Source organism: Bombyx mori, chromosome 17, assembly GCF_030269925.1.
Source record: "Bombyx mori chromosome 17, ASM3026992v2".
NCBI classification, from domain to species: Eukaryota; Metazoa; Arthropoda; class Insecta; order Lepidoptera; family Bombycidae; genus Bombyx; species Bombyx mori.
In genome coordinates this window covers 5262053-5289146 of record NC_085123.1, presented here as the reverse complement: position 1 = coordinate 5289146, position 27094 = coordinate 5262053, and the positions used below count along the sequence as shown (strand labels likewise).

Sequence of the window (27094 nt, the reverse complement as noted above, 5' to 3'; positions counted from 1 at the left end):
GTTGTTCAATCATTATTTGCGGTTGTACCGTTAACTAACAGTTTCTCTCTAGGGTTTCAATTGGCAATTTCCAAGACACGAATCGCATACTTTTTGTTGTGACCATTAAATCAGTTTTTTTTTACTACCTATTCGTTAGTTATTATATTTTATTTATTGGGTACCAACATGTTATACATCCGCACAGAACATTACAGGTAACATATACATTGATTTCACACTAAATGCTAACACACTGGTAAAATGGTACTGGCTGTATGCATTGGTAAAAAAAGCGGTTCGTTACATAGAACACATGAGGAAAAAATAATATTTTTTTATTGCCCTTGTAGGCAGACGAGCATACGGCCCACCTGATGGTGAGTGGTTACCGTCGCCCATGGACTTCAGCAATTCCAGGGGCAGAGCCAAGCCGCTGCCTACTACTGCCTAGATTCGCGCGGACTTGTACGTGAGCTCACGGGCTCAACCTGAGAGAAATGCCAACGCTAACCCTAGCAAGAGCAGTATTCATTACGTATTTGAGACATGTTCATTCGTAGGGGAAAGTGCACGTTCAAATTCAGTGAGATGGTGGCACGCGATCAAAGTGTCATTTCTGGGCGATATCTGGAGGAACGCTCTCGTAAACAAGCTCGAAACGGACAATGGTATCTGAGATCGCGGCACGTGGGCCGCAATTCTGGAGTAGCGCCCACGCCCTGCCCACGGCGCGCCGCTCACAGCGCACCGTCGCACATTATAAACCTGAAATATACGACAGGGCTCACTATAAAAGATACCACGAAGGCTTAACGCGGACTGACGCCAGACCAATAAAACGATAACGCAACGCTTTATGTTAAATTGTATTGTCTGTGTGGCCCGCGCTTTGACGACTTTCTTTTTTTCGGTTCAAGAACATGCATCGTCACGTTTGAGAGACGCTTTATCTCATGGTAATCGATGTTTGGCAATGTAAAATCGAATGAATTAATTATTAAGACGCTTTTGTTTTCAAACGTTTTAAAATTGAACCATATTTAATAACAGTATTCAAAGAAGTAAAGAATATTTAATATAAAAATTGAAATCATAATTAATTGGAATTTGTATGACAGAGTCGCACTCGAGAACGGCTGGACAGATTAGCCTGATGTATACATTAAGGATAAAATTTCTATTAACGAGCATTCAAAAATCTCCCGAGAATTTTCTTAAAATTAGCAAAAATCACAGTGGAACATCACACACATCAGTTTCACTATACGTTAAAAAACTTAATGCATTGTAGCTATTTATTTTCAAGGTAACTAACTACATTTCTGTGTGTCACATCCTTTCGCGTCATCATGAGACTTCCTTAATCCTCACTAATGGGTGAACGTTGAAATGTGTGTCGCATTGTAAATTATGGACTAATAGCAACAAGTGTGGGGCTCATGTGGCCACACTGCGCGCTGCACACATGAAACATAGCTAGCTACCTACCCTAGCTACAGGGGTGAACAACCTTTTTAACTTATCTAAATAAAGGCTTACCTGTTCGAATATATATTTGTTCGAATTGGTACCAATTCATTGATAATTAATCTTAATTCAAATTTGTACTGTTCTTTTTATTCTAGATGATTCTGTGTAGAATTTATTTGAATTTAATCGTTACTTAGACAATGATAAAGATAATTCGTTATTCAAAGATTCAGTGAATTGATCATACTACGTTTTTATCAATGTTTTTTGGAGGATGATATTATCTACATAATAGCATCTACGTAATAAGCGACGATTATTGAAGCAAATTCTATTTTTATGCCGCATAATATTTTTCTACTTCTCTTTGATCGAGAAATCTATGGTAATAATCGTTCTATATCTTGAGATTTTTTTTAACGGACTAGATAATTGTAAAGGTGTATTTTGGGAAAATATTACGTAATCGCGACACCGCTGCATCTTTTTTTTATTATGAATGATTGCTATTTGAGATATGTAGAACTATACTAGAATTTTACTGTTTGTGAATATTGCGAATGATTTACTACAGAGATAGGTTGAAAGCTACAGAAATCCGTAGAAAATACTTTTTTATTGTCTATATTTTCATTTGAAGTTTATGTTCCCGAAATATCGACTAACATGCCTCAATATTATCTTCAAGTCGCGCGTCGCGAGTTACAACGAACATAAAACTGCATAAAGATTTTTTGTAAGCAAACCACAACAAAAAATAAGGCGTCAGTGATGTGTCGGATTGTACCTCGTTACGGAACACACTCTTTTTTGTTTTTTTTTTGTTTTTGTTAATGCCTTAGGTAAACAAAAACAATAAAACTTTCTTGGATACAATAATAAAAAAAAAAACTCGATTCATGTTTTAACGACATTAATCATTTTAATATTTTTATATAGTTGTTTCATGTTCATATAACGATTGTGTACATAAGAATGAATATATAAAAACAATCAGTACAGCGTTGTTTTTCAAGACTTAATGCAGTATGGACGATTATACTAAGAAAAACAAAAACAAAATCAAGGATTATTTATTCAAATCCCTGTCATTAAGGACCAGACAAATGACAGTATGATACAAACCTAAAAGCAGCTAAATGTACCTTAACGTCACCCTTCAACAAATAGTGTGTTTCATTTCACACGAAGAAGCCGCATAAGTTCCTCTCTTTCGGTTCAGCTAAAGAATTGCCGCTAAAATGAAGTCACGCGCGTAGACCAATTAAAGTTTTTTTTTTCAAACCACCTAAGTATAGAGTTGTAAATTGGAATTTTCAGTTACCGCATTCTCAGAATATAGCAATATTCGTTGATTTTACAACAGATTTTATTATTGAAGAAACAAAATGGAACCATAAAAGCGGCTTCATTATTCTGTTATGAGGTTTATTGAGATATCATAAAGTTGAATGTGTTTTCCTTAAAACTCCGAATCGAACGTTCATTTATTGTGTAAAGTTGTATTCTTAAAAATATTCAATTCTTGATTTGACAAGTTATGCTAATTCCCAATAGACAATTTTTAAATACCTACTATACACTCATAGGTTAGTAACTTATTGTTAACGGTATTTGACGATAGTACGATAAAAAAAAAAACCCACGCGTTTATTGTTGGATGACCACAAGAAGGAATCTTCGCTTGTTTTTATGTGAAAGTTCGTTAGTGTACGATAACAGTCTCCATAAAGCGTTATCGTAGGTTTAGACTCGACAGAATAATAAAATAAATGTGTCTTTTCTACGAAGTGTTTTATTTATTCTTGTCGGAGCATAGAGATAACAATGTCGCGTGCGTATAGCCTCATTTTTCATTCGGAGCTGAATGTAATCTTTTCGTAGTTAAAAACCTAATTAGTGCCGAAAAGCTATTAAAAAAACACATATTTTTACAAGTTAGTTTTTATCTTATTCAATAACAATTTAACAAAGCTGACATGACGTCAAAAACCAACAAAAAATATAATTACATTCCAAATTCAAGAATAAATATCTGTAGGTATATAAAAAATATTAATACTTATGGTTAGGTTGATTGATTAAATCGAAAGAAGTTTATGTAAATTGTAGCAATATAACTACATAATCTATGCAAAGAGTCCATTCCTCGCTTTAGGCACGTGGCAATGGCTGAGTAATTTATATTAATCAAGACATGACGCGTACTCTGTGCCCGAATTCTCGATTTGATTAATCTAGAAAGATGAAACGCTCGTTTTTTTTAATTACAGTGTACATGAAACCGTTAAGACTAACTAAAATAATGATATATAAAAAAATTTTACACTTCAAAACCTTCGGACGGGTTGGTTACAAAACGTTTTAGATAGTATTTCAAGGCCCGGCTCGCTCCATGCCGCGCCGATAAAGCGGCCCTACCCCTAAGGTGTTTGTTACAAGTCAGCTCGCGCGCTTTGCCGCGCATTTCCATAATCTACACAGATTAACTACACAAAAATCTCCCAAATAAAATACAATACAGACAATGGTTTTTTTTAGTTTTACTTTGTGTTAGGACCTCTTGTGAGTCCGCGCGGGTAGGTAGTGTAGGTAGAACCACCCTGCCTATTTCTACCGTGAAGCAGTAATGCGTTTCGGTTTGAAGGGTGGAGCAGCCGTTGTAACTATACTTGAGACCTTAGAAGGTCCTTATCTCAAGGTGGGTGGCGCATTTATGTTGTAAATGTCTATGGGCTCCAGTAACCACTTAACACCAGGTGGGCTGTGAACTCGTCGACCCATCTAAGCAATAAAAAAAATATTGTTAGAAATATATTTAAAAAATACGTTTATAATTTGAATTATTACTGTTTCATTTATTTTATTGCCAAATTATAATGTTGGCAACTATAGTGAAATAAACCAAAGTAGTGACACTTTTTGTTTTAACATTAGAAGCCTGTTAGGCGGTACAATTTAATACGAACCGTATGCGGTCCATTGTGTTACGTCGGAGTTGCTCTTGTCGCGTCATGCACACATAACAACATTTTTTACTGCCAACAAGATTTATAAGCTTTCAAGCTCACCCACATAAAGCTTGTAACTCTTATAAGAACGTACAAAAGGTTTTACTGGTTGTTTTTTTTTTTCGTTTCTAGGTCACAGTCGAGTCCATGGCACGACACTGGTAGATTGTAGACAACTTACCAGAGCAGTTCCGTGATCTAGTTTGTGATATGACCGGTTTTCATTTGATATTATCGATATTGAAACCTTTTGATTCGAACGCTGAATTTTTGTACATTTTTAACTAAATAAACTTAATGATGAACATTTTATTTCAGTTAATAATTATTTGCATACGGCGTCGTAAAATTAAAGTTATCACAATCAATAAATTTTATTTCATACCAACAATTAATTAAATGAATAACTCAAGTAAGATCAAGTTCATTAGCGTATTTTCCTCGTATTCCAAGTTTATTCGGGCATTTAACAATTTAACACTGTGGATGGCAAGATTCGGTTTGAATAACCATATGCATAGGACTTTTTGGCGGGAAGTGAAGTTGTGTAATTTGTTTTATTTTGGTTTATTTAGTGTTTCTTCAGGTTTAAATGTGTAATAACGGTGGTTTATTAACTGTTTAATATCTGTGAAAGTGCACAAATGTGGGAAAATGAAACAAAGCCGCTGGACGTAACTTCTCGGGATCATACAAAAAGTCCACTGAGAAAATCTTAATAAATGACCACCATTTTACTGATATTATATTTCATCTCATATCATCTCATTTAATTTAATTTCATTTCATCCCAGTTGATTAATGTCTCAAATTAATCATCATTTCACTTCATTTCATTTCATTCCATATTATCATTTTTCATAAAAATAAGAATACAAATTAAAATAAGACATGACTTAAAGGTCTTAGTTACCGAGTCATAAAATCCCTAAAAAAAACCGTATGCATATGCTGTGGAGTTGTAATCACACTTCCTACCTAAGACGGCGACAGGGGTCACTCACGCGCCATCCCGCACGAGTCTCCATTATACAATCAGGACGAACCAGCACGTAGAATTATATATTTTTTCCTTCTTTTTTTTAACTAATCGTTTGTAGCCCGAGGGGCTATTCCGACTACTCACGGACCGGTAGATGAGCTCACGATCTCAACCTGAAAGAATTGCTAACACTGACCCTACTGAGCACTACAGAAGGTCCGGCGAGAGACTCAGTGGGTTGCGTCTATGGGCCAAAATATCTAACACACTTTAACGAGAGCATGTATTCCGAGTACTGATAATTCCTACCACGAAAGCACTTTAAAACGCGATCTCGAATTTGAATAATGGGTTTTTATGATAAGATACTGTTGACGCATTGGTTCTATGATCTCGAATGACCGTAAGCGCATGCACTTTACATTGCGGGTCTACAATGCATAAACAAAAATAAAATATTATACAATTAATTATTTATTTGTTACCAAACCTTTATCTATTTGCCAGTGACCTTAAAACAATGCGTGTAGTGAAAAATATAAATGATGCTGAGGAATATTATTGAGGAATTATCTCGATAAACTCGTTGACGCCAGCTTTGAAACAAAATGGTATTGGAACGCCACAAAATACCACCATATTAAATTTGCATTAAATCTCTCAAAATAAAACATAATGAGTAAGCTCTTGAATTAAGTAGCATAACTGTAATATATGGTGTTTTTTATTCTTGATCAAAGACTTAAATCTGTTAAAACCGTTTAAATAATACGTTCTAAGACATGAACACACTAGGTTTCTTTCCCAGTATGGCGATAAGTTTAGAGTGTCTTCAACAGTATTTCTTGATAAGAGTTGGGTGTTATATAGACTTGACCACTGCAACGTTGTTTGGTAGCCATCTTCGTAAGTTCATGAAAAAGGAATAGAAATTATACATTCAGCCTTTTAAACTACACATACTTCATGTATCCAATTGTTAACAGTAATATCAACTTCCAGAATATTAAGATTTTTTTTTATTTAAGTAGCATTTCTAAACTCCAAAACTCGCGAAGCTCGAATAAGCATAATAATATCAGATTTTTTAACTCTGATGTCATCCGTATGTTTTTTATTGTATCCATCACTTATAGTAAATCCTTGGTGGCTTGTGTATCAAAAAAAGAAGATTTGATCTTTGTTGAAATATTTCTAGAAGAGCTTTTGTTTACATATTTTTTATTTTTATTGCTTGCTTAGATGGGTGGACGAGCTCACAGCCCACCTGTTGTTAAGTGGTTACTGGAGCTCATAGACATCCACAACGTAAATGCGCCACCCACCTTGAGATACAAGTTCTAAGGTCTCAAGTATAGTTACAACGGCTGCCCCACCCTTCAAACCGAAACGCATTCCTGCTTCACGGCAGAAATAGGCAGGGTAGTGGTACCCACCCGCGCGGACTCACAAGAGGTCCTACCACCAGTAATAACGCAAATTATAATTTTGCGGTTTCATTTTTATTACACGATGTTATTCCTTCACCGTGGAAGTCAATCGTGAACATTTGTTGAGTACGTATTTCATTAGAAAAATCGGTACCCGCCTGCGGGATTCGAACACCGGTGCATCGCTTCAACACGAATGCACCGGACGTCTTATCCGTTAGGCCACGACGACTACAACATATGATAGATATATGGTTAATGCGATTAAATCTATGAGCCTAGTAAGATTCGTCCGATTTCCTGTGTTATCGTTCACAATTGATTCACCGAACTCTACAACTACGAATTTCAAATACAATGGTCACTGGTCATCACTGTAAAACATTATTCCAAATCGCTTCATATCGATATTTTCTTAACAAGATCAAATAACAAGTTTATGTGTTAATAAATGCTTAAATTTAATAGATAGAACGCAGATAGGTAACAATATTTTTAGTGACGTAATCGGAAATACTAGTGTTCAATTGTTACCGGAGCATTTAGACATCAAAAAAAGACGCCTCCACCCACAAAATGAGAGGGGAGATTGAATAATTATATTGTATGATAAGTGTATGGAGATGCGCGTGGGGATTCCCAATACCTACCAGCAATGAAGCAATTTTTTATATTATACTAGTCGTTACCCGCGTCTTAGTCCGCGTAGTCAAGGAAATGTGTCATTTAATTTTTACCAAGTGGTCAAGTATTTTTTCTAAAGATAGTAAAGGTTTTTCGTGAATGTGTTTTTTTTTCAGTTAAAAGTTAGCCTATATCACTCTCTTGACCACACCAACTTTAAAACAACATTATTTAATATTCTAATCACATTTTCAATAAACATTGATAAAACCAATAAAACATTTAATCACGCTTCGTATTCAAGTCAAGTTTAAAGGAAGAAGGAAATGTTGAAACGAATTCTAATTGTGTTTCCGATTTTATGACCGAAAACTCGGTGTGCCTGATGCTGACTAATACTTCTATTGTATAGACTTAATCATACAGGCTCCATGGATATCGACATATGAATACAATGGTACACGTGCGTTCCTCGCCTCCATTGTTCAACCATCCATTGTTTCATGGAAATCCTCCGAGTATACCTTGACACCTACTTTGAAATAATATTCGGAAATAAAACAGTCAAGAAACTCTCGAAGAACTCGATTGGCGCGTACCGTGCATACTACATAATGAAAATCGGTAGCAATAAAATAATTACATAAACTTTTTGAATTCGATTGGCAATATACTTATACATATTACTCTAATAGCATGGACAGCTTGCTCAGTTGCCAATAAACTACGCACTAAAGTACTAAAAAAACCCAACCAAGTCCTTCCAACAAACTTTCAGCTACTTTTATTTTTTATTGCCCTTGTAGGCAGACGAGCATACGGCCCACCTGATAGTGAGTGGTTATCGTCGCCCATGGATTTCAGCAATACCAGGGGCAAAGCCAAGCCGCGCTGCCTACCGTATACATTGGTTTTATACATTGCTCGTTTAAATTTCGATTCTTTCGGAAATTTTATTTATTGTAGTGTCCTAAAGAAGGCGGGATAAGATCAGTAAAATGCCTGCACATTGGCAGACTAAATTAAATACTCCCATTGATGATCCTCGGGAAATGATATATCAATTTTTCATTGGTACCACGATAAAAAATTACATACTTAGCCTCATCAGGGCGTAGTTGAAATAGCCTCTTAGGCTACCAGCGAATAGGTACGGAAAAAAACATACGCAGTATTTGTATGCCTTGTTCTTCCTGGAGGCAGTGTGCATGCTTTGATTCCGAACATGTTTTGAGCCTGTACGAATTAGTACTAAGTACCATCCTACCAGTGTCAGTTGTTATTTAACACAAATGAGATTTCGACCAATCAAGATAAAGCGGTGTGCGCGTTAACATTTATAGATATGATGACTCTCTAACTTTAGGCGGTTCATCTGCTATATTAAACTATAAAAACCATAGATTTAATATGATAACCAAAAAAACATAAATTAAGCAGTGGAACGTTAAAAAAAATAAACCTCCACCGCTTTATGTTATTTTTTCCCATACGTAACCCAAAAAGTAACAGCCTCTCTTCATGCAGCATGTGAACAACACGTGTATATAATATTATATGTGAAGTATGTAGGTGTGAAGTACTCTGTCCAATCAGTGCAGCGGAGACGCTCCTAACTGACTCTGTAAACATTTGACGTGATGCCGAGACGAGACAACGACTTCCAATGCAGTTGTATACTTTACTGCAACCTAAATAGTGGTCAATGAGTCTAGATGATTCCGAATTTAGAGACAACGGATGAGAGGACATCAGCCAAAATGTATTTTAAATTAAATACTAACTAAAAACTATCTGGGATCCGTTTCACAGAAAAAAATCGAAATGCAGTAAACATAAAAAACTAAGATGGAGATATTTTTATCTTCTAGAAAATTACTAGAAAAGTAAATAAACCTGAAAATATATGTAAATACTTTTGATGAAAAGCAATGATTGATTTGTGGGCTTTAACTAAGAATTGAGTTTTTGTGTATAATATAATAATATTAAAATCTTTTTTATAAGTCGAAAAATTTAATGGGGAGTCGTATAGCTTACTGTCAAATTACCCACGCAAACTTTATAAACCTCCGCCAAACGCAACTTTTGTACACGTGACGTCATTTGGGGCTAAAATAGATACCCATAGTCCAGGCACTAATGTGGTGAGTGCAAAAAAAAACTACCAACCTAACAATTAGCCACATATGCCTTAATTAATGTGATTAATGCTGTTAATCTTCTTCGAAGTTTTATGTTAGAGGGAGTTTGTGTTGTATAAAGGAGCGGCAGGAATTTACCATATGCGTCCGAGCTTGCGATAACGGTGAGCGCTATCCAGAACTCGGTACACCGGCGGCGCTTGTACAATTAACAATGAGCACCTGGATTCTTGCGATCGACCCAACTGGTTAATGCCATGTTTGCACTGGAAATACTGGAAAGAAAGTCTTGACGTAAGAAGCCTCTAAAGTAGGGGCTCCCAAACTTATTTTGTCTACTGCCCACTTTATGTATATATTTTTTTTCATTTCCCCATTTTTTCACCTACTTCAAAAACCACTATAGCGAGAGCTCGGTAGGTGTCTAAGAGTCCTCCTAGATGAAATTACAAATCGTCTCCATTTTTTTCTGGGTCTCTTACCGCCCCCCTTTAGGTCAGCAGCGCCCACAAGGGGGCGTTATCGCCCACTTTGGGAAAGGCTGCTCTAAAGTAATCAATATACGAACGCACTATAAAATTTTTAGACTAACATAACTATGCCTACTGGAATTACACAGCCTCATGAAAGCATTGCGGAGTCTTTTTCACACAAAACAAATGATTATTCAATCATTCTGTGAGCTTTTTGTTTGTTGTTCACTTTAAAAAAGGAGGTGGCTCTCAATTCGACCGCATCTTAATTACATGTGTTTGTGTTATAGTTTTTGAATTATCCTTGATAATACATATTTAATTCACTTCCACTACATTGATGATACCGATTTTATGATGTTGAAGTCTCATGTAACGTGTACTTTAAATTTACTAAAGATTTGTTGATCTGCTACGTAAAGGAAAAACGTATGATAGCCGTTATTCTATTACAACTGAGATATCGACTTGAAATATTCACTACAACATAAAGAAATTAATCGCCGTGATATACTCTATTCTATATTCATATTTACAACAAATTATAGTGTAAAATTGAAAAAGCGTTTTTTTTTTGTTTTACCGCTTAGATGGGTGGACGAGCTCATGGCCCACTTGGTGTTAAGTGGTTAGCGGAGCCCATAGACATCTACGACGTAAATGGCGCCACCCACCTTCAGAAATGAGTTCTGAGGTCTCCACTTTTACAGTATAACGGCAAAAATAGGCAGGTTGGTGGTACCTACCCGTGTGGACTCACAAGACGTCCTACCAGTAATAAAACTTTGGAACCGATTTCATAGACTTCTACTGTTGTTATAATCCAATCATAAAACGAATTTAAATTAGATATAGGTGTAGTATATGATAGATGAATAGATATAGCATAGCACTTATAATATAAAGGTAAATATAAAGGTTGGAAGTATGTCGGAAGTAACATAAGCCTTGACTTTTGGCAGGGTTAATGTGCTCGTTTAGAACACATGAGGCGTTTCGATAAAACCTAAAAAAAAACAATACTAATTCATTACACACCCTGAACTGCGTCATAAAATCATGTGGCAAGTATAAAAAAATACGAAACACAATCTTGAAATTACGCACAAGTGTTGGCAATAAATCTTTTATTATAAAATATAATAATACCTATGTCATTTTTTGTGGGTACTTGAGGAACGTGACATAAATTCGGCTGAGTGCGCACATGCGGGCGCCGAGCAGACGTCACCGGGCGCCACCATCGGCACATGTACGCACATGCTGACAGACAGATAAACTTTTAAATATCGAATACATTCAAAACGACCGAATTCTGTACCCTAACTGCTGACCTCAGCGCAATAAAAACCATCAACATTAACGAACGCTACAAACAAACTGTTATTCGATTTTCATGCTTAAACACGAGAAGTTACAACCCATACATTAAAACTGGCATCGTTAAAAATATTTTCAGAAAGTGTGCGTATAACTATCGACCGGATATCAAATTTCATTATGACGAATTATAATGTTTAAACAATAAAGTTTATTGAACTTTGTTCTTGTTTCAGAAATGATCGAATTTTTTTTTTCAAATAAAATCAACCTTCCGACATAATGTCTTCAAATTATATGTAATTTGAAGAGTACGTAATTATAAACTGGTTGAAGAGGACGACATTGCTTATTCTTAATTGCTCTCAAAATATTCATGCAAAGGACTTAACTAAATATTCTATTCCCCTCGCGTACCTAATTCAAAGTCATAGGACTCAATAATATAAATACAAATCAATGTTTGTATGTACTTTTATCCGCTACCTATGCTTTTCCAAACCATTCTAACCGATTGTGATGAAAAGTGGCACAGTTTTATTTGCAATATTTCAGGGTAGGTTCATATCATACTAACATGAACTTATGAGTAGTTTCAAAAAATAAGTATCCATATACTTTTCGTAAATCTAGACCAGCCACGAGAAGATTGGCCGAGTTACACTGGTTACTTCATAAAAACAAATCTCACGGTTATCATAAAGACATTAAAATAATTTCGCGTAAAAACGTATTATAGGTTAAGCTCTTAGACCGTTAATCCATTACCAACGTAATTCAGATGTTACGCTGTTAACCAAACCGTGAAAAAACGTTGCGAAGAACGAACAGCATGGGAAAACATCGATATGTTTGATTGGAATGAGTCCGACATGCGATTACATGCTTTCACGTGAACGCCAAATCGTGGGAATTGATTACCGATCGATGATCTATATATATATACATGTGGATTTATCCCAATAAATTGAAGATTGTAAAAAGCATACGATAAGGTTAGTTCAAACATAATTCAGTGATAGTACGTACAAGTGTAAACACAGATAGTTGTATTTAAATCATTTCTGTATGTACATAATGTGCAGCCGTCAACGTTTTTATTGACAACATAATTTGGTGATAGAAAGTTTGGAATATTTTTTCCTTTTTTATTATATTAAAGCAGAACAATTAAACTAACGGATGTATAATAAATAATGTTTTTATATTCAAACTTTAAAATATATATTTTTTGCATTGGTTATATTATTTACTGCCAATGCTAATCCCACTAAATTGGGGGTGATAATGATTTCTCATTCTAAGTATTTTAAACATATATACTTAATGAGAAAATAATGTATTTAAAAAACTTTTATTTATATCTGAAACTTAATTTTTTTTAAATCACCATCATCTATAATGCTCACATCTCTTAATGCCATTGGATAAGATACATGAAAATATACGACAGTTTTAGCAGTAAAATAATGCCCGTATTTTTTTAATAGTTGCCCAATAATTCCATTAAAATATCTACATACCTAATCTACTTGTTGAATTATGGTTATAAAACTATTATAACGTTTTTCGTCACGCCTATCGACTCATAGAAACATTTTCTCTTATGCACAAAAAAGTTCGTACCGTAAAGTTTTCCTTAAAGTACAATTTTCGAAAAAAAAAAAAAACATTCAAAAGATTTTAATCTTATCTAGTGTCTTATATCACATCGCACCTTTCCATCTCAATCAGGCAATTCGTATCACGCACTTTTCTCATTCGAACACCTGCCAACAGAAATTTCCCACCGCAATAAGGTCGTTCCCATAAATACTAGATACTATTGATAAGGTACGTTCACACGCCCTTATCTGACAGGTACCACAATAATTGCTGCCCAGCGACTGTACGTCAAAATGTTGACAATTCGAAAAGTCATACTTCACTGTCAAGAGGATCCGTTTTATAGAATCATTCGAATTTAATGTCAGATGTAAGGAATAGCTATTGTTCTGAACTGATCATTTATATATCACTTCGATTTGAAGACAGTTCAATATCAATGTAGCTTTCAAAAGGGAACGCATACTTCATGTCAACTTGTACGAAAAGCGATTGATATTAATTTCAAAGAACTCAATGGACGTTTGTATGGAGCATCTGTGCAACATTCAATATTATAACAAACTAAAAAAACATTATTTATGTTATTAAACAAAAATTATCCAAATTTTTGAAAAACGATTATATGGTTGGCCTTTAGGTATGTCCCCATCTAATATTTAGCAGTAGCATTTTGAGACAAACGACGCCATTTCATTATGACATGTAGAACCCAAATGCCTTTTTTATTATAATACATAGGCAGGAAGTGGATGAGGAGAGCCGCAGACCGGGCTCAGTGGTGTAGATTGGGAGAGGCCTATGTCCAGCAGTGGACGACTGTGGGCTGTTCATGATGATGATGATGATGATAGGTAAACGGATGATCTCAGGTTAAATGGTTATCGGATCCCAAAGACATCAATCAGTACGTAAATGTCTACCCACACTGAAATTGATGCCTCATTTGTATATAATAATTACGGAAATTAAAATTTTAGCGGGTTCGATTTTCATTGCACGGTTTTACTGCTTTGTTGTGAAAAACATTCAGTACCTGCTCACAAGATGTCAAAACTAGCATAGTCGCGCTTAATATGAGTACATCAGACATCTTACTAATTTAGAACACGACATTTTAAAATAAATGAAAAAAAACGATGCGCCTACAATAAATATCAATGTATTGAATTAACATAAGAAGGTACTCTACAATAACTATAAATCATTTCGTTTACATAAAATTAATTACATAATTTCTTTATTATCCAATTAAAGTATTAGAATAAAATATATTACATTTAATAACGTTTATTACGGTGCAATTATAAAGATAAATAGACATCGTAAAAACAGCACAAGTAAAAACTTTCAATAACTATTAAGAAACTCGTTGTCAGAAAAATTGATAAATCGCTCTTCGGGTACAGTTGAAGATAAAAAAAAAACACCTTAAGTAATATATAAGATAAGAGGAAATTATTGAACCGATTTTTTATGTAAATAGGCGATATACTTTACATATAGAATAGGTTGCAAGTACGAAGATAATGCTCTGGACATTGTACTGAATTATTCAATTGTTGTCCGGAAATCATACAACTGATTCAACCGCTTATGCTGTCTCCATTAATTCACACATATTTTTTGTATTTATTGCTTAGATGGGTAGACGAGCTCACAGCCCACCTGGTGTAAAGTGGTTACCGGAGCCCATAGACATCTACAACGTAAATGTGCCACCCACCTTGAGATATAAGTTCTAAGGTCTCAGTATAGTTACAACGGCTGCCACAACGTTCAAGCCGAAACGCATTACTGCTTCACGGCAGAAATAGGCAGGGCGGTGGTACCTTACCTGTGCAGACTCACAAGTTTTTTTTTCTTTCTATATTTCTAACTTACATAATAAAACCACGATTTCTTTTGAAACGTAATCAATCCTGCTTCCTAATTATTACTAATAATCATATCCAGGATCAAAGTTTATTGTCAAACAGTTTTTTTAAAGGATTAAAATATTCGCGTTAATCTAGTGTAACCCGAATATTCTTTTAAGTATAAAAACAATTTTTACAGTTTCCGGAAAGTTCCACATTCCGTTCGTTTTTAACCTTGTTATCTCTTAAACAACTCCCGATCGAATATCCTTTAAAAAGTGAAACTTGAATATATTCGTTTTTTTTTCTTCTGATTGGATGTCTGTAGAGCCACCCGCATGATAGTCGCGATTCACACGAGCGACCGCGACTCGAATACGCAAACAGTCGTGTGAAAGAATCGTGCGGTTTGCGAACTGAATGCTAACGTTGTCACTTGCGTTTTCATTGCCCTATTTATTTTCGACCCGGCAATGGAAAACACGATAAAACAATGTACGTGTAGTCGATTGAAAAACACTCTTTTATTCTTTATTTTAGTACATCGTTAATTTTTTTTTTTTTCGTACCTAATCTGATAGCCTTGAGAGGCTATTTCAGCGTAACCTTGACTAGTAGGTGAGCTCACGGGGCTCAAACCGGAGTGATGCTAACACTGACTCTGGCAAGAGCAGTGCTTCGCAGAATCTGCCACCGGATCGGAAACGCGACCCACTGAGAAGATCCGGCGCGAAACTCAGTTGGCAGTGTCTATGGGTTAATTCGCTCGTCGAGGCCTTCGTCGCAAGCGACGGGTTCGACGAGGACGGTGACCGGTGCTTGTGGTACCTAAAAGCACTGTTAATGGATCGGGAGGATCCGTAATGACGTGTTTTGGGCCACGTCGACTGTTTACCATTCGGTCTACAGGATCGGTTATATAGTTTCTAAATTTGTAATAAACACAAAAATGTATATTAAAATTTTAATAAAGAATGTACAAAGACGAACATAGCCCTTGAATGAGTTTTCTTCCAACAAACCAAAGAAACTACACACGCACACAACAAAGAAATAAAAGATAACATTTACAACATATTCTACATAGGACAAAACGAAATACCTAAATATCCTTATAAACAGAAGTAGATCGGGAATCAAAATAAATCAGTAAATTCCAATGACAGGTAATGAATGCTCCTTCATTTTTTTTTTAAAACATTCAGAGCAACGGTGTTTAGGATGGATGACTTGTTCATAATTGTTTTGCATAGATGATGAAACTTTTTATAGGTTTTAATATCGTACGTTTTATACATTATACACTAAACCAATTTGCAACATGAATTTTGAACTTTCAAAAGATATTAAGTTTATTTCAAGGCTCATAGATCACGGATCTCGGACGTTTCAACCATCAGTGGTTCCGTTACAAAAAGTGTCCCGTGTCTAAAGTATTACGGAATCAATAAAACACGGTGTAATCTGTGGCGGTCAGAGCGCGGTCGCGACAATGCTTAGGAATGTGGTAAAGCCGAATGCTCGACCGCCTGGAAAGAGAGAAGCCACAATGGCACACGCTTGACGTCTACTGTTTTTTTTTTTTTAAGATAAAAATAAAAAACAAAAATTTATGATGCCTTTTGCGTTTCCTCATTTATCTACTGAATGAAGATAAATTTACTAGTCGTTTGTGTTAAGTTATTATATAATCAGCATCATAAATACTTCATTTAACTTGAACATCTAGAGATTTCATAACATTTCCGTAATGAAATACGTACTTAACAAATGTTCACGATTGACTTCCGCGGTGAAGGAATAACATCGTATAATAAAAATCAAACCCGCAAAATTATAAATTGCGTAATTACTTGTGGTAGGACCTCTTGTGAGTCCGCACACGTAGGTACCACCACCCTGCCCGTTTCTGCCCTGAAGCAGTAATGCGTTTCGGTTTGAAGGCTGGGGCATCCGTTGTAGATGTCCATGGGCTCCAGTAAACACTTAACACCAGGTGGGCTGTGAGCTCATCCACCCATCTAAGCAATATAAAAAATATATTATGTATATCAAACGAACAACTGCTACACTTTCGAAACATTCCTTCGAGAATAGATAGGCGAGTACAGAGTACCGGTAACAATAGTAGGCTGTTCATAGCCGAAGGGGACACGGGCCGGTCTAGGTACAGCGACAGCCGCCTGAGCCGCTATAAACGCTATATTACTTTCCGCGTTGGGATTGCGTGCCGCGTGCCCGCCGGCAGCGGACAATTTATAGCTCCGATCATGGACGCTGTATTCGCGGAATTCCTCCGACTTCGCCACCCACAGCTCGCCTCAGAGTTTCTGGCCTTCAAGGCCGATCACACCGCGAGCCCTCTCGTGGACTCCGCCGAGCTCGCTGCTCCTGCGTCGCCTGTACCTGCGTGCAAAGCTTCTGCATCGAGCACCGCAGCCTCCGTCGTGCCTGCCGTTCCCGCGTCGCCTATACTGGCGAGTAAAACTGCTGCGTCGTCCGCCGTGGCCACCGTTCCAGCAGCGCGATCATCTGCAGCCTCCGTCGTGCCCTCCAAAACACCTGCTCGTAGGTCACCTGCGCCCGCCTCCTCGTCCTCCGACTCTGACTCGGAGATGGAGGTCGACCTCGCTCCCGTCTCATCGACGGATGGATTCACCCTGGTACAAAAGGGTAAGAAGCGTGCCGCGGAGTCTCGAGCTCCCGCGGCCGTTAAAGTTAGTAAAGCCGCGAACGCGTCGCGCCCCCGCCCTCAGACTCCCGTTGCGCCTCCAGCCCGTGCCACTCCGTCGCCGCGTCCGGTGGCACAAAATAAAACCCAGACCCCTCCCCCGGTTATTCTTCAAGAGAAGGCAGCTTGGGATCGAGTTTCTCTGGCCCTTAAGGCCAAAAATATCAACTTCACGAATGCCCGTAACCTCGCGAACGGCATTCAAATTAAGGTTCGAACACCCGACGACCATAGGGCCCTCTCTTCTTACCTCCGTAAGGAACGTATAAGTTTCCACACGTATACGCTCCAGGAGGAGCGCGAACTCCGTGCCGTCATACGTGGCATCCCTAAAGAGTTGGATGCCGAGCTAGTCAAGGCCGACCTTCTCGAACAAGGCCTACCGGTTAACTCCGTACACCGCATGCACACAGGTCGCGGAAGGGAGCCATATAACATGGTTCTCGTCGCCCTCCAGCCTACCCCCGAGGGTAAGCAAATATTCAACATCCGAACGGTCTGTAGCCTTTCCGGAATCGCCGTCGAAACCCCACACAAGAAAGGCACACCTAGCCAGTGCCATAACTGCCAATTATACGGGCATTCTTCCCGTAACTGTCACGCGCGCCCCCGATGCGTCAAGTGTTTAGGAGATCACGCCACGGCCCTCTGCACTCGCGATCAAAAAACCGCGACGGAACCGCCTAGCTGCGTCCTGTGTCGTACACAGGGTCACCCCGCAAATTACCGCGGATGCCCCCGAGCCCCGAAAATAAATCGCCGCGTCGCCCGCCAAAACCGCCTCCGAGCTTCCGGCCCAGACATCAAAGCCTCGGTACCCTCTGTGTCGCAGGCTAAGCCAGCGTTCGATCCGGCGCCGGTGCCCAGTGTCTCGGCTTGGGCGAAACCGCTGCCGTACACGAACACGGTTACAACTCCCTCCTCCGCGATTCGTCCCGCCCCCGCAACTCTTCCCTCTCCCGCGACTTGCCCTCCGACCGCGTCCGACAATCTCGCTTTAGCGATCGACTTCTTTCAGTCGATCAACTTTGAGCGCGTTAACGCTTTGGGCGACGCCATTCGCGCTGCCTCCACTGCACAACACTTTATCGCCGTTGTGCAAGAATACGCCGACGTATACGCGTCATTAAATACGTACGTCCTCCCCTCACTCCGCCGGTAATCAATGGCGTATATAAGTAGAATAAAGCCCCTATCCGTAACGATAGGATTTTTTAACGCTTACGGTCTCGCAAATCAACGTGATCAGGTTTCTGACTTTTTGCGTGACCATCAAATTGATATCTTTTTAGTGCAGGAGACCCTACTTAAGCCCGCGCGCCGTGACCCTAAAATCGCGAACTATAACATGGTCAGGAACGACAGGCTCTCTGCTCGTGGTGGTGGTACCGTCATTTACTATAGAAGAGCCCTGCATTGCGTCCCGCTCGATCCTCCCGCGCTCGCTAATATCGAAGCATCAGTGTGCCGAATCTCACTGACGGGACACGCGCCGATCGTTATCGCGTCCGTTTATCGTCCACCGGATAAGATCGTTCTAAGCAGTGATATCGAGGCGCTGCTCGGCATGGGGAGCTCTGTCATTCTGGCGGGCGACCTAAATTGTAAACACATCAGGTGGAACTCACACACCACAACCCCGAATGGCAGGCGGCTTGACGCGTTAGTCGATGATCTCGCCTTCGATATCGTCGCTCCGCTAACACCGACTCACTACCCGCTAAATATCGCGCATCGCCCGGATATACTCGACATAGCGTTATTAAAAAACGTAACTCTGCGCTTACACTCGATCGAAGTAGTTTCAGAGTTAGATTCAGACCACCGTCCCGTCGTTATGAAGCTCGGTCGCGCTCCCGACTCCGTTCCCGTCACGAGGACTGTGGTGGATTGGCACACGCTGGGCATCAGCCTGGCTGAATCTGATCCACCATCGCTCCCGTTTAACCCGGACTCTACCCCGTCTCCTCAGGATACCGCTGAAGCCATAGACATCTTAACGTCACACATCACCTCGACATTAGATAGGTCATCGAAACAAGTTGTAGCGGAGGACTTCCTTCACCGCTTCAAATTGTCCGACGATATTAGGGAACTCCTTAGAGCTAAGAACGCCTCGATACGCGCCTACGACAGGTATCCTACCGCGGAAAATCGTATTCGAATGCGTGCCCTACAACGCGACGTAAAGTCTCGCATCGCCGAAGTCCGAGATGCCAGATGGTCTGATTTCTTAGAAGGACTCGCGCCCTCCCAAAGGTCTTACTACCGCTTAGCTCGTACTCTCAAATCGGATACGGTAGTAACTATGCCCCCCCTCGTAGGCCCCTCAGGCCGACTCGCGGCGTTCGATGATGACGAAAAAGCAGAGCTGCTGGCCGATACATTGCAAACCCAGTGCACGCCCAGCACTCAATCCGTGGACCCTGTTCATGTAGAATTAGTAGACAGTGAGGTAGAACGCAGAGCCTCCTTGCCACCCTCGGATGCGTTACCACCCGTCACCCCGATGGAAGTTAAAGACTTGATCAAAGACCTACGTCCTCGCAAGGCTCCCGGTTCCGACGGTATATCTAACCGCGTTATTAAACTTCTACCCGTCCAACTCATCGTGATGTTGGCATCTATTTTCAATGCCGCTATGGCGAACTGTATCTTTCCCGCGGTGTGGAAAGAAGCGGACGTTATCGGCATACATAAACCCGGTAAACCAAAAAATCATCCGACGAGCTACCGCCCGATTAGCCTCCTCATGTCTCTAGGCAAACTGTATGAGCGTCTGCTCTACAAACGCCTCAGAGACTTCGTCTCATCCAAGGGCATTCTCATCGATGAACAATTCGGATTCCGTACAAATCACTCATGCGTTCAACAGGTGCACCGCCTCACGGAGCACATTCTTGTGGGGCTTAATCGACCAAAACCGTTATACACAGGAGCTCTCTTCTTCGACGTCGCAAAAGCGTTCGACAAAGTCTGGCACAATGGTTTGATTTTCAAACTATTCAACATGGGCGTGCCGGATAGTCTCGTGCTCATCATACGGGACTTCTTGTCGAACCGCTCTTTTCGATATCGAGTCGAGGGAACTCGCTCCTCCCCACGACCTCTCACAGCTGGAGTCCCGCAAGGCTCTGTCCTCTCACCCCTCCTATTTAGCTTATTCGTCAACGATATTCCCCGGTCGCCGCCGACCCATTTAGCTTTATTCGCCGACGACACGACTGTTTACTATTCTAGTAGAAATAAGTCCCTAATCGCGAAGAAGCTTCAGAGCGCAGCCCTAGCCCTAGGACAGTGGTTCCGAAAATGGCGCATAGACATCAACCCAGCGAAAAGTACTGCGGTGCTATTTCAGAGGGGAAGCTCCACACGGATTTCCTCCCGGATTAGGAGGAGGAATCTCACACCCCCGATTACTCTCTTTAGACAACCCATACCCTGGGCCAGGAAGGTCAAGTACCTGGGCGTTACCCTGGATGCATCGATGACATTCCGCCCGCATATAAAATCAGTCCGTGACCGTGCCGCGTTTATTCTCGGTAGACTCTACCCCATGATCTGTAAGCGGAGTAAAATGTCCCTTCGGAACAAGGTGACACTTTACAAAACTTGCATAAGGCCCGTCATGACTTACGCGAGTGTGGTGTTCGCTCACGCGGCCCGCACACACATAGACACCCTCCAATCCCTACAATCCCGCTTTTGCAGGTTAGCTGTTGGGGCTCCGTGGTTCGTGAGGAACGTTGACCTACACGACGACCTGGGCCTCGAATCAATTCGGAAATACATGAAGTCAGCGTCGGAACGATACTTCGATAAGGCTATGCGTCATGATAATCGCCTTATCGTTGCCGCCGCTGACTACTCCCCGAATCCTGATCATGCAGGAGCCAGTCACCGTCGACGCCCTAGACACGTCCTTACGGATCCATCAGATCCAATAACCTTTGCATTAGATGCCTTCAGCTCTAATACTAGGGGCAGGCTTAGGGACCCCGGTAATCGTACTCGTCGAACTCGACAAAGAGGTCGACGTGCAACCTAACCCATGCATCAGCCCGCTGAGTTTCTCGCCGGATCTTCTCAGCGGGTCGCGATTCCGATCCGGTAGTAGATTCATTCGCGAAACAATTGCTCTTGAGTTGTTAGGTCTCCTTCGGAGGCGCTCGGGCAGTTGTTAGCAAATCCCACCCCTCTTGGCTGAGCCTTTGCTCGCCCACCTGTCCTGGTGAAACTGGAAAGGCCTTCGGGCCACCAGTAAACTTTCAATCATAAAAAAATTTATAGCTCGCCCGAACTACAAGCTTGTTATTATTATTTTACAGTGGAACTCCAGACCTGGACACAACAAGCCTCGGGCTATTGCCAATGCAGTTTTATTAAGAATAAATTGTTCATCTATGTATATATAAAAATGAATTGCTGTTTTTTTTTTTATTGCTTAGATGTGTGGACGAGCTCACAGCCCACCTGGTGTTAACTGGTTACTGGAGCCCATAGACATCTCTAACGTAAATACGCCACACACCTTGAGATATAGTTCTAAGGTCTCAGTATTGTCACAACGTACTACGGCTACCCCACCCTTCAAACCGAAACGCATTACTGCTTCACGGCAGAAATAGGCGGGGCGGTGGTACCTACCCGCTGTTCGTTAGTCTCGTTAAAACTCGAGAACGGCTGGACCGATTTGGCAAATTTTGGTCTTGAATTATTTGTGGAAGTCCAGAGAAGGTTTAAAAGGTAAATAAATATGAAAATGCTCGAAATTAAATAAAAATAACAATTTTGTTTTTCCTTTGATGTGTCCCCCGTCGGACGGATTCCTTTTGTTTGTTTTAAGTTTATTTTATACAAAAGCTTAGGTCTTTTATTTATCGATTGAGGCACTACGAAGTCTGCCGGATCTGGTAGTTATTTTATAACTTTTAAAACTAAAGAGTATTAAGTTTTTTTTTTTTTTAAATCTCTAAACAAATTAATGTTTCCATAACTGAAGCAACGAGTAATTGAGTTCGTCATTTAAATACGTCCTAAATAACTTAAAACATTTACGAATACCAATTTCAGCTACATTACCAAATTAGTCATTTAAACGAGCTGCATTCGCAGATACGTTTATGGCAGAACTCTTTTTTTTTATATTGTAATAAAATTTGAATAAAATCGCAGCGTTGACTTGTGTCGCATGCAATGCCTTATCGAGGCACGTGGATATGTATGTGGTAGCCAAGTCGTCGCAATGACGAACGGGTCGTGTTTACCAAACAGGTCAGAATGCTATTAAGGCGTAATAATAATGGCGTGGTCAACTATCCATAAACAGAAGGGACAAACGGGTTAGAGCGAGCGAGAACCAACGCTTGACTTAAGTATCTGACTCGACGACTGGCCTTGTGGCACGCGCCGGTTCTCGTATTATATATTGCATTTGATTCATCGGTTTCATTATAAAACGTCGACCCGTTCTAAATTCACGCGCTGTAGCTAGAATTGCAATTGTATTTTGCTAAGGCCAACTTCAGATTGTATCGAGTATTGTGTACAAGAAGTTTGGAAAGAAAAATTGTCGCTATTGCGTGCTAAACACATTCATTTCATAAATTAAGGGTAGTTTTTGTTGCAAAGGTTTTCATAATAATAGTAGTAGACATTTTTAACATACCAATTATTGTTTTTTTTTTGGAACGAAGTTCCTTATGGGACGATGCGGAGGGGTACCCTAACTGGGAAAAAACGTCCGTAACGTAAGATTTTTATAATTTTTTTATATTTCGGTAATTATCATTAACAAAACTTGATTCACTAATATGCTATTTGAATTACTCACTGCCTCAAATTGCAAGGTAACAATTTCTTGTTGAGAATTCATTACCAAAAGACTTAATTGTATTATAATATTTCGGTTTTATTAATTTAGGCACTCAAAATTAACCATTACAATAATAAATAAAGTTAATTTCTCCATTTTAATAATCAATGAATATAAAAACAAGCAAATTTTCTGTTTCCAAAATTAAGTTTTGTTTTCCTTAAAGATTTCGACTAACTAATTATTATTTCATCGTTTTCAAGCAACATATGACGCGTGGACTTGAATCCAATTAGTACGAGTCTTTCGTCCAACATCATAAATTAGGCAAAATGACAACTCAGCTTAACGAAATAGCAGACAATTTTTTATTTGTCCTAAACAAAGGCTCATTAGCAAGATTTTTTGTGCATCTGTCATTGTTTCGACCTCTTAAATAAAAACAGACCAATTTTATTTCTAAAACTAGTATGAGGTCATTTTAGATTTCAACGACTAAGGACATTTAAATTTAATAGCATCGAATCTGTGACTGCTATCTTACGAAGCACTTAAAAGAATACTGGAATCTCGGTAACGGTCAAATGTATTTAAAATTAAATCATTAGCTAGAGCATTTTACGCTTAATGTCTAATTTAATATTCGATGAAACCGGATTGAGTTTTATTGAATTTTAGAATGTACCTACACCGCCATTACAAGTATCGAGTGCTGACCAAACAATATCCTATTTCATCACTCAATCGATTGCTATACCATTCGCCATAAAACAGGTTTAACGAACTTCAATAGATACGATCTAAATATTCATTGGTATAATCAAAAAATATAATAACAAAAATTGCAATGGCTCAATCATAATACTTTGTTTATATGACTGTCGAAAGCAATCTTTTCACGTTATAGCGGTGGCAATTAAAATAATAATCGATAAACGTTCCGTATATCTATCCATCTATCTATTGAAAACCATTATCGATCTATTAAATTATAGTTTCAACTTTAGTATTCTTGATTTTTATGCATATATGTATATGTAAAAACTGTAATACAAATCAATAGAATATATTGATGTATGTGGCATAGGTATTTTGCAATCCAGGGGCTCACTGAGAATGGATTTTGCGCAAATTCTTACCGAAATGTATTTTTCATCAAACGTCGCATACTTATTAGAGACGTGTATACACATTGAAAATGGTGCCTTAAGTTACTTTAGCACTGGCAGTAAATGAACCAAAGAGTAAATGGCACAAGCAAATTTTTATTAACGGCCGTCTGGTGTAGTGGTAAGTGACATGGTCACTACACAAGGGGGTCGCGGGTTCGAATCCCGCCAAGGGAAGATATTTGTATGATAAATATTTAATGTCTTTTCCAGGGTTATCGATGTATATTATATATATGTAAGTGTATAATAAAAATCTTACATTTATTTTCGTTATCTGGTACCTCTTTTTACACACACACACACACACACACAAGCTCTTTACGAACTTAGCACGGGACCAGTTAACGTGGCGTGATCGTTAGTAAATATATATATTTTATTTTTATTTTTTATTTTTTTTATTGACCTTGCAGGCAGACGAGCGTACGGCCCACCTGATGGTGAGTGGTTACCGTCGCCCATGGACTTCAGTAATGCCAGGGACAGAGCCAAGTCGCTGCCTATGCTATTTAATATTATTTATTTATCCAGAGGAAATGCAACATGTCTTATTCTTTCTGAGTAACAAATTTAAGGCGACCGAATCCGAAGAGCGCGTCTAGTGTGCAAACGTCTAGTGTATAAAGTTGAAGATTTCGACAGTTACTTTGCATTTTATTCTCCGTTCTCGATCGAGTGGTTAGCGACTTAAACTGTACTATACAGCCGGAGTTCAATTACTGGTCGTAGCTATTATCTTCGTGAAAGGCATTTTGTATTCGAGTTACGAGTGTACCATGTTCTGTTTCTGTCGGTGTTTCCGGCACTCGTTACACAGGAGAAAATCCTCTAGCCATTCCCTTCGCAAATGTGGATTGTTTAATTATTATTAAACGAACAAGCCCCGTGATTTAAATTGGATCAAATTTCAAATTCGGAAATAATTAATAAACGCGTTACATTTTCCCGGGATATTGAGTCATTTAAATCACTGTCTGGTAGATAAACCACGATTTGTAGATTCATAATTACGTATAAATACACTGTTGTATTTATTATTGCATATACACAAATGCTCTGCGTAATGCAGATTTCTATCATTTACCGAAATGTATTTGTAAATTTTTGTAGAAAATTCCATATAGGTTCTGCCATTTTGTATGATTAAGTAACATACAATCTTTGAGATTCCTACTATCAGTATAGATTACATTTTGTATTCAAATGCAAATAAATAAACAGCTTACATTGTAACGAGTCAAAATATTTTTATTAATACAATGAACGCATTATATCGCCGAGTCATTACATTCTTCGCTTGGACTTGTTTAGAAACCACTAAACCTAAACATGGTGGGCAGCGAAAACCAGACCTTTTATCTCGGTGCGGCTCGTGCAAATAAAACATTTTGACTTGTCGCATCCAGCGATGCAGGCACGTATCCTATTCAAACATAACACTCTTTAGTTTTTACAAAGATTCGGTGTTGGATTTCACGCGAGCTCACACATTCGGACCGAAAAAAAGTTCAAAAGATTGGATGGAATCTATGAATTGCTTATCAAATATAACTTTTTTTTTATTGCTTAGATTGGTGGACGAGGTCACAGCCCATCTGGTGTTAAGTGGTAACTGAAGTCCATAGACGTCTACAACGTGAATTCGCCACCCACCTTGAGATATTATTCTAAGGTCTCAGTATAGTTGCAACAGCTGCCCCCCCCTTCAAACCGAAACGCATTACTGCTTCACGGTCGAAATAGGCAGGGTGGTGGTACCTACCCCTGCGGACTCACAAGAAGTCCTACCACCAGTAATTACGCAAATTATAGTTTTTCGGGTTTGATTTTTATTAAACGATCTTATTCCTTCACCGTGGAAGTCAATCGTGAACATTCGTCAAGTACGTATTTCATTAGAAAAATTGGTAACCACCCGACTGCGGGATTCGAACACCGTTGCATCGCTATATACGAATGCACCGGACGTCTTATCCCTTAGGCCACGACGACTTCAACTTATCGTGAATATACCTAGTATTACTTATGCGGCTAAAGCTAAAGACAAGATTTTCTTAACATTGACACCTCTAGTCGGCTACGCTTCCAGCTACTTAGGTGCCTGTGCACATGCCCGCCGTGGGCATTGTGTTTACATAACTTGTTAGAATACGAAGCTACGCCCACACATCTAACGTCCGATATCTAAACATTATATCTGTAAATACTTAATAATTGACAACGGTAATGGACTGCAGGTGCAACGTACAATATTTTCATAACATCACTTGTTTTATACAAAGCTTATAGTGAATCGATTGTTTGAGCCTCGTGAATTGATTATTTAAAGTGAATTCAATAAAACAAGTGACATTTCACTGAAATTAAAATTGACTGTGAATGTTTTTATTTCGAAATAATAAGTAGGTAATGTATCAAATTATGTGTGTCATGTGTCCGTTCTGAATCACAATAAAAACGTGAAAGAATATTAATT

General features: G+C 38.9%; 1 protein-coding gene across 1 annotated transcript in view; it reads right to left on the bottom strand.

Annotated features, from left to right (window-relative positions):
- The window catches only part of LOC101746147 (meteorin-like protein), a 52981-nt gene that overhangs the window by 9748 nt on the left and 16139 nt on the right, over window positions 1-27094 (bottom strand). The gene's annotated exons all lie outside the window — the stretch shown is intronic.